The sequence below is a fragment of the Mchenga conophoros genome, linkage group LG10 (genome assembly GCF_057382185.1).
Source record: "Mchenga conophoros isolate Kocher_MC1m ecotype Shallow Benthic linkage group LG10, M_conophoros_male_GT1.1, whole genome shotgun sequence".
Lineage (NCBI taxonomy): Eukaryota > Metazoa > Chordata > Actinopteri > Cichliformes > Cichlidae > Mchenga > Mchenga conophoros.
In genome coordinates this window covers 8,160,383-8,167,076 of record NC_140535.1, presented here as the reverse complement: position 1 = coordinate 8,167,076, position 6,694 = coordinate 8,160,383, and the positions used below count along the sequence as shown (strand labels likewise).

Below are 6,694 nucleotides of genomic sequence, written 5' to 3'. Positions count from 1 at the left end.
GTTTCTCACTGTTACATGCATTTGAATGGGAAACTCGCCTGAAACAAAGTATAGGTTTTCATTATGTGAATAACTTGGAAATCTTAGCTCAAACAGCTGCAAAACCTGTTTGCCCAGCACGGGAACCTTGAGTTCTATAAGATAAAGCCATAAACATGTGTATCCGAGGCTTCTATCAAAAGTTACAGCTATTCATATGAAGTTGTACAAAAACGCTTTCTTTCGCCAAGACAGTGCGTTTCTCACTGTTACATGCATTTGAATGGGGAACTCGACCGAAACAAAGTATAGGTTTTCATTATGTGAATAACTTGGAAATCTAAGCTCAAACAGCTGCAAAACCTGTTTGCCCAGCACGGGAACCTTGAGTTCTATAATATAAGGCCATAAACATGGGTGTCTGAGTCTTCTATCAAAAGTTACAGCGATTTATATGAAGTTGTACAAAAACGATTTCTTTCGCCAAGACAGTGCATTTCTCACTGTTACATGCATTTGAATGGGGAACTCGACTGAAACAAAGTATAGGTTTTCATTATGTGAATAACTTGGAAATCTTAGCTCAAACAGCTGCAAAACCTGTTTGCCCAGCACGGGAACCTTGAGTTCTATAAGATAAAGCCATAAACATGTTTGTCTGAGTCTTCTATCAAAAGTTACAGCTATTTATATGAAGTTGTACAAAAACGCTTTCTTTCGCCAAGACAGTGTGTTTCTCACTGTTACATGCATTTGAATGGGAAACTCGCCTGAAACAACGTATAGGTTTTCATTATGTGAATAATTTTAAAATCTTAGCTCAAACGGCTGCAAAACCTGTTTGCCCAGCACGGGGATATTGAGTTCTATAAGATAAAGCCATAAACATGTTTGTCTGAGTCTTCTATCAAAAGTTACAGCGATTTATATGAAGTTGTTCAAAAACGCTTTATTTCGCCAAGACAATGCGTTTCTCAATGTTACATGCATTTGAATGGGAAACTCGCCTGAAACAAAGTATAGGTTTTCATTATGTGAATAATTTTAAAATCTTAGCTCAAACGGCTGCAAAACCTGTTTGCCCAGCACGGGGATATTGAGTTCTATACACTGAAAAAAAGGGACTGGCCATCTCTTGGATTTATGTAAGCATCTTGCATGTATTTAACACAATTGCCTCATGTTTTAAAGATAAATGTAACTATATAGTGTAAAAACTACATGATATGCAGAAAGGGTGTATTAAATTGTTCATATCATGTTCAGGTGAAGTAAGTCAATAAGATAGCAACGTTAAATCTCGTGAAACCACGCGTGATTTCATCTCGCGGGCTTTGGATCGTGGTTTAAAAAATGCATCCATCTCAGTCAAGTCGAGCAGCCAACTCTACGTTTTTTGGTATGTCTTGATTTTTTGAATTAATATTTACCATATTTCAGCCAAATGTAGTTAAACGTCTAAAGTGCCGCCATGTAACATGCTAAAAAAGAGCCGTTAGCTTATTTGCTGTTTTATCTGTTATCAAAGAATTGGCGCTTTTTCATTTGAATTTGTCTTTGGCACAAGAGCCATAATATCACATTAAACCTAATTACGAGGCACTCATAACATAATTTGGTTTTCTGTGTGAATAGATTTGTCAACTGACTCTTCAGTTACATTGTGTATTTACTGCACCGTGGTGTTAGTGAGATTTTGGACATTGAACAGCTTTAGCTAATATCATCAGCGGTATTATGCTAGCTTACATCCCTACCCCTCCTGCCCTCACCTGCTGTCCTTTTGTTTTTGTTTTTGTTTTTGTTGATGCACATCGAGAGACCACATCTATTCTGCATTTCACCAGGAGTCAGCTGATGGATTGTGGGTTCAAGGTGTTATGGTAAGAAAGTATATTCTATTTTCGCTTAAGGTTTCTGTAACTTAATTATAATAGGTTTTTTATAATTATTAGGTGCATGCATACTCAAATAGACCACCCTATTAATACAACTGAGAAATCCAAAATCTGCCATAGGTTTAACTTATACCTGTATGTATTGTCAGAAAGGTGATTACTGGACTCACATTAATGCACACTTGAACTAAAATGAGGTTGTAACTTGTGGGTTCTTGGGTTGCAAATCAGAAATAAACATCTTTGGATTTTTTTAATCCCATAAGATCTGGAAACACAGTTTTTATTCAACAAAACATTACATTATTAACAAAGCACAGTGCCTGCTGTTATTTCAAAATAATTTTATGTCATTTCAGATGAAATGCAGCATTCCAGTGCATCCCAACCATGCCTTTACAGTCAAGGTTTCTGACGGAGCTGAGTTTCTCTCTGACAGTCTGCTGAAAGTGTTTGCAAAGTGATCGGGGGAACAGGGCACAAAGCTAAAGGATGTAGCTGCCATGATGACAGTAAGAACTTTAAAATTCTTTAACTACAAAGTGTATATGTATTGCATTAGGTCAGTAAAAGATTTTTATGCTGCATCCATTGAAACAGACAACTATTCCCTGTGAGTACTGATTCCACCGAAAGGATGCCATAATTTTCGTCATGCATTTACTGGCCCACTGAGAAAAATTGATCTTTTTAAAAAAATAAATGTTCTGGAAACTATATATCCATAAAGTTGATGTCAAACAGGAACTTTTGATATTGCTTTGTAGATGCTGGTGTTGCATGTTGACTGGTTTAAGTTTTGGTCTGGGATCATTTTCTTCTGTGCTACTGAAAAGTTCACAAATCTCTGTTTTCTTTGTTATAATACTTTAGGATGACATTAATGCTCGAAGGGAGTCTCATCAAAGTGCTCCGCATCTGTGTGAAAGACAATTGCAACATCTTGGTGCAGGAGTTCATGGTGAGTGTTTTATGAGTAGATTGTGGCTTTGCAACATTTAAAAATGCATTTAGTTATCCACTTGATCCTCATTGGACCAGTTAGGACCAGTAGTCCTCTTTAATAATTTGAAGTTCACATGAGGCCTGGTAGTGAACTCAGCCGCCAGCCCTTGAGGCCCCACCCCTGTATTAGGGGTCACATCAGTGTGAAAAAACTTTAAATTTGTCATTCTAGTGAACAAAGGAAAATCCCACCATTAGCTTTTGTTTGAAAAAAAAAAAAGACCAACAGCTAACCAAATTGTGGGGCTGAAAGTCTAAATTCTAACATCTTCTGAGTGACAAAACCTGGATTTCTGATGGGCCGGTGTCTTTCTAAGAAAAACTAATGTAAAGCATTTGAAATTATGTTTTTCACCCTCTCTTAGAAACTCTGTTAGCCCATGAATGGCAGCATGGCAGGCCACTCTTTGGCTATAGCTATTTACTATGTTGCTTGCATTGGTTTAAATTACTCTAACATTAGAACTGGTAGATTCAAAAGAGAGTTTAAAAAGGAATCTTAAAGAAATGTTTTGTGTTTAACCAGGACTTGACTGAGGCCACTGCACAGATTGAGAAAACCACAATGAACATCTGTCTCCAGAGGATGCACCAGGCAATGAGTTTTCTGACGTTGGCATCATCATCGAGGGTATAGTAGTTCTTCAAGATCTGGATAACGTGACCTTTGCAGTAGCCATGCTGTTTGGACCTTTTTTATTCCTTCAATATGAGTTACCCATCACAACTCTGCTACACTTTTGAGGTGATTCAAAGGGTGGTAATGGAGTTGGAAGCAACTCAGCTCTCAAGAAAAGCTCACAACTAAGACAAAACTGCTCCTGCAGCGAAGCTCACTGTTATGCATGTGAGGTGACCAGCTCTAGGTGAGAAGACATTTAAATCTCACACTTGTTCTGCTGCATTTTTGAAGCTCAATTCCAGGAACAGATCGCAGGGTTCATTTTTATATACACTGCAACTGCCATGAGGACGAGCCATTTTGTTGTTGTTGTTGTTGTTTGTTTTTCCTTTTGCTCTGTACAAGTTCTCTGTCTGTTTGGCAGCATTTTTAAATTTCTCTTTGTATTTTTTCTTTCTTTTACTAGTGAAGAGATGTAGCATGAACAGTTATGCAGTCTAAATATCCCATATGGGCCGTGTGAAATGGTATTTTCAGTTTCATTCAGTTGAAGTAAGGAACGTTGAATATTTCTAAGTGTGCTGTTTTGAACCAAGATGTCACAGTATGATCAGTGCCGTAATTTTTCACAGTCACTGTATCAATGTTATTTTTGCATCTCTTGAATAAAGGTTTTGACCTGCAAGTGCTAATTTCTTTAGTTATTGGGGTAAAATGGGTAATGTTAATAGGAAGGTGTTTGCCAATTCAGTAACCTAATTTAATGTTAATGGAAACTAACATTACCTCAAATTGTTTAGTTATAATTGTTGTTTAACTGAATCTTGACGTTAGAGGCCTTAAATAGAATGTTTTGTATTGTTCTTTCCCAACATTTTTCAAAAGAAAGAGTCTAATTTCTTTGCTGTGATTGATTCCAGAGAACACGGAAGAACTGACATTATTTAACTGTTGGTTTATATAGATTCAGTAGTGGAGTAATGTCAGTTTAATTATTTACCTACTGTCAATGCAGTGAAATTAGACATTTTGTTTTGAAAGGTTACTGGTGGATGCCAGCAACCATCTTGGAAGAGAACAATATAATCTGTTATAAGGCCTCCATTTGAAAATTGTGTATTTGATACTAGAATATAATAGCAAAATGTAATTTGAAGATAACATGTAGTATTTAAGTGACCAAGTAGTATTGGGTAAAAGTTATTGAATGGTGTTGGGATAAAGTGAGAAAATTGTGAAGGATTAAAATATTTCAAGAGCTCAAATTACTTCATCAAAACATGTTTAAGTCACATTTTATCAACACAAATTGCACAGGTTTATTGAACATGAATAAATTGTGTTAATTTAACTCAATTGTTTAAGTTGCTGCCAAAGCAAAACATCTGTGTGCAACAAATGTCCACCATTGAATTAAGTAAATCCAACAACATATTTTTTTCAGTGTAAGATAAAGCCATAAACATGTTTGTCTGAGTCTTCTATCAAAAGTTACAGCGATTTATATGAAGTTGTACAAAAACGCTTTCTTTCGCCAAGACAGTGCGTTTCTCACTGTTACATGCATTTGAATGGGGAACTCGACCGAAACAAAGTATAGGTTTTCATTATGTGAATAACTTGGAAATCTTAGCTCAAACAGCTGCAAAACCTGTTTGCCCAGCACGGGAACCTTGGGTTCTATAAGATAAAGCCATAAACATGTTTGTCTGAGTCTTCTATCAAAAGTTACAGCTATTTATATGAAGTTGTACAAAAACGCTTTCTTTCGCCAAGACAGTGCGTTTCTCACTGTTACATGCATTTGAATGGGGAACTCGACCGAAACAAAGTATAGGTTTTCATTATGTGAATAACTTGGAAATCTTAGCTCAAACAGCTGCAAAACCTGTTTGCCCAGCACGGGAACCTTGAGTTCTATAAGATAAAGCCATAAACATGTTTGTCTGAGTCTTCTATCAAAAGTTACAGCTATTTATATGAAGTTGTACAAAAACGCTTTCTTTCGCCAAGACAGTGTGTTTCTCACTGTTACATGCATTTGAATGGGAAACTCGCCTGAAACAACGTATAGGTTTTCATTATGTGAATAATTTTAAAATCTTAGCTCAAACGGCTGCAAAACCTGTTTGCCCAGCACGGGGATATTGAGTTCTATAAGATAAAGCCATAAACATGTTTGTCTGAGTCTTCTATCAAAAGTTACAGCGATTTATATGAAGTTGTTCAAAAACGCTTTATTTCGCCAAGACAATGCGTTTCTCAATGTTACATGCATTTGAATGGGAAACTCGCCTGAAACAAAGTATAGGTTTTCATTATGTGAATAATTTTAAAATCTTAGCTCAAACGGCTGCAAAACCTGTTTGCCCAGCACGGGGATATTGAGTTCTATAAGATAAAGCCATAAACATGTTTGTCTGAGTCTTCTATCAAAAGTTACAGCGATTTATATGAAGTTGTTCAAAAACGCTTTATTTCGCCAAGACAATGCGTTTCTCACTGTTACATGCATTTGAATGGGAAACTCGCCTGAGACAAAGTATAGGTTTTCATTATGTGAATAATTTTAAAATCTTAGCTCAAACGGCTGCAAAACCTGTTTGCCCAGCACGGGGATATTGAGTTCTATAAGATAAAGCCATAAACATGTTTGTCTGAGTCTTCTATCAAAAGTTACAGCGATTTATATGAAGTTGTTCAAAAACGCTTTATTTCGCCAAGACAATGCGTTTCTCACTGTTACATGCATTTGAATGGGAAACTCGCCTGAAACAAAGTATAGGTTTTCATTATGTGAATAACTTGGAAATCTTAGCTCAAACAGCTGCAAAACCTGTTTGCCCAGCACGGGAACCTTGAGTTCTATAAGATAAAGCCATAAACATGTGTATCCGAGGCTTCTATCAAAAGTTACAGCTATTCATATGAAGTTGTACAAAAACGCTTTCTTTCGCCAAGACAGTGCGTTTCTCACTGTTACATGCATTTGAATGGGGAACTCGACCGAAACAAAGTATAGGTTTTCATTATGTGAATAACTTGGAAATCTTAGCTCAAACAGCTGCAAAACCTGTTTGCCCAGCACGGGAACCTTGAGTTCTATAATATAAGGCCATAAACATGGGTGTCTGAGTCTTCTATCAAAAGTTACAGCTATTTCTATGAAGTTGTACAAAAACGATTTCTT

At 36.5% G+C, this 6,694-nt stretch overlaps 1 long non-coding RNA gene across 1 annotated transcript; it reads left to right on the top strand.

Moving 5' to 3' along the window:
* Positions 1 to 1,083: 1,083 nt before the first annotated feature.
* LOC146565313 (uncharacterized) lies at positions 1,084 to 4,387 on the top strand. The gene is made up of 5 exons (XR_014894089.1): positions 1,084 to 1,378; positions 1,799 to 1,862; positions 2,237 to 2,389; positions 2,751 to 2,838; positions 3,409 to 4,387. It is a non-coding gene; the product is annotated as an uncharacterized LOC146565313 (long non-coding RNA).
* Positions 4,388 to 6,694: the final 2,307 nt, after the last annotated feature.